This window comes from Anneissia japonica, unplaced genomic scaffold, assembly GCF_011630105.1.
Source record: "Anneissia japonica isolate Jap-2015-1 unplaced genomic scaffold, ASM1163010v1 scaffold8236_len642391_cov169, whole genome shotgun sequence".
Classification (NCBI taxonomy): domain Eukaryota; kingdom Metazoa; phylum Echinodermata; class Crinoidea; order Comatulida; family Comatulidae; genus Anneissia; species Anneissia japonica.
The window spans coordinates 386,030-391,239 of record NW_022757925.1 but is presented as its reverse complement, the minus strand read 5'-3'; the positions used below and the strand labels follow the sequence as shown (position 1 = coordinate 391,239).

Below are 5,210 nucleotides of genomic sequence, written 5' to 3'. Positions count from 1 at the left end.
TAGGCTAGCATTTTACTACCAGGCTACTACTATTATAAATATAGGCCTAGGCCTACATAGCCTAGGTACGGTAGGGACACTGAACAAGTTTTGAAGTTGTTTAAATCACGATCAAATTCCAAATTTCGCTGAACGCGTTTAACATTTTGCCATTCACGAGCAGTCAGCCATATGAAAAGGGGAGGAGTTAACTTCCAAACGGAATAAACGGCTCGAACGACAAGCTTCCAAACGGCACCCATGCGTTTGGGAGCTTGTCATATAACAATAGTAAACGTGTTTGACCCGTTTCTGTCGTTGGTGATAATTTGTAGATTGCGCCTAACCTCCATCCTTAAATTTGAAATTATTTCATTATATCTATTAATTTTAATTTGATCAAATGCAAGTTAAAAAGATATTTTAATGATTTTTAATCATTTAATATTGTTTTATCATTATTATTATTTTATAATTATTATTATTATATTATTATTATTTTATTTTTTAATTTTTTTTTTGGGAGCAGCACATCTCATAGATGACAGTGGTTTCGCTTTTCCTGCTCCCTGGCTCACCTAATTATTCTTATATGTTTGTGAATTTATGATTTTTCTTTGTATTTGTAATGTTTTATATTGTGATTTGTTTCGCCAGAATAAATAAAATAAAAAAAAAATAGAAAAAAAATTTTTTTTAATAAAAATTCTTCAATATATTTTTGTTAACTGTTTCTATGCCATTCTTTTGAATACAGTACAGTTTAAAGAGAAATCAATCAATACTTAAATTAAAGCTTAATCATATTTGATTTGATAAACTAACATTTAATAACTGATTTTTGCATGGCCATGATTTTGGGAGTAAATTCGGTTGGGAAATCCAAAGACCAAACCAACACTTACTAGGTAAAAGTCTATTTTATCATATTTCAACACATGTATTAATCGTAATTATACCAGATGAGTATAACCCGCCGCAAAACGGACTCTTAAAAAATCGCCCGCTACTCATGCATGTGCTTGCTTTTTGCTGCACCGCGAGGAAAGCAGGCGGTTCTCTGCAGGTAGTTTGTATGCAACGAATATCGGGATGAAGATGCAAAGTCGCAGTTCAAAAATTAAAACTAGGATACCTAAATTCCATGACATTTATTTCACAATTACTGTATTAAAAAAAAAAAAACCTGAATAAAGTGCTTAAACATCAGTCGCTTGGTGACTTTACCACACGTCTCAACAATAGCGAGGATGCGAGTTGAGTCGCATGTAGAATAAACTGCACAAAGTACTGCTATGCAATGCAAACATGAGTCACTGGTTGGACTTACTTAGCATGTGAATTTCTGTATTACCAAATGTATGAGTTATTTGTTGACGTTCACAGCGATGTTGGTAAACAGCGATGTTGGTAAATCAGTGACAGCTTATTAAATGTTTGAAGTTTTACTTCAAGATTTTGACTTCGACTTACGGACTAACAATCAATGGAAACAGATAAATTTGGCATGTAAAATATGTTCGACTTTCGTTTTATTCAACTTAATTAATTCGAGTTAGAATCAAATATTAACCATGTAAATATAGGGAAGATGAAGCGACATGAAAATAATGTTGACTTCGACAATTTTTCAACTTAGGCACATTTGACTTTAGGCAAGTTTGACTGTATATCAAATAAGTGCCTGCTCGGCAGATGATGATGTCAGCCGTGGTGGCTTTAAAAATTTGCTGACAAGGGGTCTGACATGTCCAAGGGGCCGACTACAGCAAATTCTCCATGCAACCCCCCTCCCCACCCCCACTGGCACCACCACTGGATGTCAGCCTAGCTGAACACACTAGGCAACATATTTTCGTCAATGGCAAATATGAACAAAAATGATGCCTAGGCGTAGGAGCCCAATCACACTTTATAGTTACCTCGGCTCAGGGCCGCCATTTTTCAAGTGTGAACAAGCAATAAATTTTACACCGGCCAAGAGCCGACATAAATTTAGTCTGACTTTAGACTCATCTTCATATCTGAACGTAAACCTGGGTCGCCAAGGTCACGGTAATAGCGGTCTATTTTTTGACATCTTATACCATAACATTTCACTGAAAAAAACCGGTGGAAAGGAGAAAGTGTGAACGTTTGCAGTGCAAACTTGAGCCGACTTAAAATACTAACCGTGAACACAACAATTGTTTTGAGTCAGCCATATACGGCAGCCCTGGGCCAATATCTAATAAGTGTGATTAGGCTCTAGCTTGCAATAGGCCCAGAAAGGACTATAGAATGAGGTATTAACCAGGTGATTGACACGAAAAATCTCCTGATATTGATCATAAAGGCTCAAATGCAGTAGAGTACTAGTATATTTTTATTCTTTGTTCTTCAATTACGTTTATGTCCAAAAATAGAACTGAAAAAATTCCATTTCACTGAAAATATCAAATACTGATAAATATGACTAATCAATCACATGACTATTAATGAGGAAATCGTGCCACTGCTGCAGTTATGTTATGCCATGCAAAATGATAAAAAGTCAGTTGTTTCCCATCCCCACTACATCAAATTTTGGTCCTCCATCAATTTTTTTGATATTTGTTGTATCTAAATTTGTTGTTTTTTTAGCCCATGAATTTCACATTGTTATAGCCAACCTAGTATTTTCTTTATAATGTTGAGGCAAAGTTTCATGTGAGTAGACCTAAGGAACTTGGACTATTAGTAAAATAACAAAAAATGAAGCAACACATAATCAATCAATCACTATTTATACGGTGCCATTCCACAGTCGTTGCTTGTGGTGAGATTATTAAAAAGATGCGTTTTGAGAAGTGACTTGAAACTGATCACCCCTAGGTCTCTAGAAGATGCTGTAGACACAAAAACAGCAAGCAATTTAGTACAGTTATATAGGCCTATGTCTTAAAAACAAGTAACAATATTACTAACATATTCAAGGCCAATCACCTGATTGATCACATACAACCTACAGACAAAGCGTTGAGATGAATTTCCCCACGATAAGGAAATATGTTTAATTATATTTCTTTGACGAAATTCAATGTGTACAGTATATTAAAACTACTGTATGAAAATCCTTACACAAATATTCTATTGAACTGATAGAATATAGAAACAAAATTATAATTTAAAATGTCTTACTGGTATTTCATAGATTTACAAAGGATTAATGTTCCTGTAAATTGTGTTTGTAAATAGAACATTCTAAACAAAATCTGACCCTAATGAACTGGTAATTTCTCTGAGAATATCAGGCCTACAAAATAATCATAGTCACTAGAAATTGCGAATTGCAAGTGAAGTGCTGCGAAGTAAAACTGCATAAAATGTTCTTCGAACAAAATTATTTATGCGAGTCAAGTGAAAATAATGAATAATAAAAATATAACAAATAATATGAGACACGACCCATTGTCTATATTAGAACAGTGTTGGTACCGTGTACAATAGTGTTTTGCTGCAGTGAAATCTCGCTGCTGGCGATTAGCTGCTGCTGGCCGATGACTCACTGCTGGCCGATGACTCACTGCTGGCGAATCGATCTGCGCATGTGTATAAAATGGTATTTATTTCCGAAAACACTATGCCAGTCTACAACAAGCGTCGCCTAAATGTAATAATTAGCACGTTGAAATAGGCTAGTAAATAATTTTAACTGGGTTCGTAAATAATATTGGCCTCAAAATATTGTGGCTGAGACATGAGCTGATTAAACGTAGAAATAGGAAACCTGGAAATATGATAAAAACGCTGAATATTACTCCAGCGTCGCGACATGCGGACGTTGGTACGAGTAGGTTAGCTACAAACGTCGCCTAAAGTAATTGATTTTACCCGGCAGAACGAAAGAAGAACTCCGCTTTTCAGTTGTCTTAGGCGCAGGTTTTTTGACAAACAATGACCTTTCAGAGGTCAAATTGCTGTCAAGAATATGAATTGGCTGCTTCGCAGCAATAAACTGTTATTACAGAGCACACATCACTCAACCAATGTTTTGTTAGGCCCAGTGTAGCCTAAATAACATGTGGCTTATTCAAATTGTACTACAAATTTGAATGCAATTTTTGCACACCTAAAAAAAAAACATAACAAAGTGCCTCGCACTTGTTATTCTTTGCAATATTCTGAATGGAAAACAAGGGTTATTCTGTTATTTGACCTTAGTGAAATATGTATACCCTATTACAGATTAGATCATTAGATCATGTGGAAATAATTGTGAAAAAAAGTGTATGGGTAATATATTAATATAATGCTAAATGATTCAAAGGTTATGTAGTTAATTTTACTCTTACAAAATAATGATCACATTACATTTGAAAACCATTTCCACATAAGCCCCGTTCATATCCAACTATGGCGAGATAATTTTAGTGGATGAGCTAGATGATCTCGCCATAAGTTTGAGCATGACCGCTAAAGTATGGCGAGATGAAGGCCACAACTCGACTAAGCCCGTCGAGTAAATTTATGTCGACTAACTTCTTAATCCAACCTAAAGCCAGTATACAATTAAACAGCGGGTGGCCACAGGTCACGAATACACCAATCAAGTTGAAGCAAAGTGACCTTCCATGCTCGCTGGTTAGCGCGTTTTTTAGTTACTGTCATAAACACCATTCAGAATTGACGCAGTCTCCCTGATCTGTGTACTTTAATTTCAACAAGTCTTTTTTGCAAATGATGGCCGAAAAGTCAGTAAAGAAACGGCATCTCTGGACGTACACTATGCGCAGGAATATTTAATAGATATCTGGAGGGAGCCAGAAATCGCTGAAAAAGTTGAAGATAAATTGTATCGTCAGAAGGCTGGTGTCCACGAAAAGGATAGCAGAGAGAATGCGGGACTTAGGACACAATAGCATAACATCGGCAATTGTTGTGACAAAGTTGAAAAAAATCTAAGAGCAGAACACAAGGCTGTGAGAGATGTTTTTATTCGTGGGACGGGCAAGGGGTCGGCCAATGTAATAAGGGATGACCCGAAATCAGCATGCCCACACTACCACGCACTAAACGAAATACTTGGGGGAAAAAACCAGTGTAAACTCTCCAGCTGGACTCCTCGGCCAGTCTAATCAACCGCCGAGACCTAGGCCTAGCTTACGCCTATAGTCTCGATCTACTGTAGCGCCAGGGTTGTTATTCAATGGTAAACAATAGTGCGCCCTCTCCCGGGGCACCGGAGTCAGCCATTGTTGGTCGATATTTAC

General features: G+C 36.5%; 1 protein-coding gene across 4 annotated transcripts in view; it reads right to left on the bottom strand.

Annotated features, from left to right (window-relative positions):
- The window catches only part of LOC117124949, a 23,492-nt gene that overhangs the window by 8,135 nt on the left and 10,147 nt on the right, over window positions 1-5,210 (bottom strand). The window contains exon 1 of one of the 4 annotated variants that reach the window (XM_033271293.1): window positions 2,152-2,227. The exons of the other annotated variants lie outside the window; for them this stretch is intronic. The gene's annotated coding sequence lies outside the window, so the exon portion shown is untranslated. Of the gene's footprint in view, window positions 1-2,151; window positions 2,228-5,210 lie in introns of those variants that run through there. 4 annotated transcript variants of the gene reach the window in all.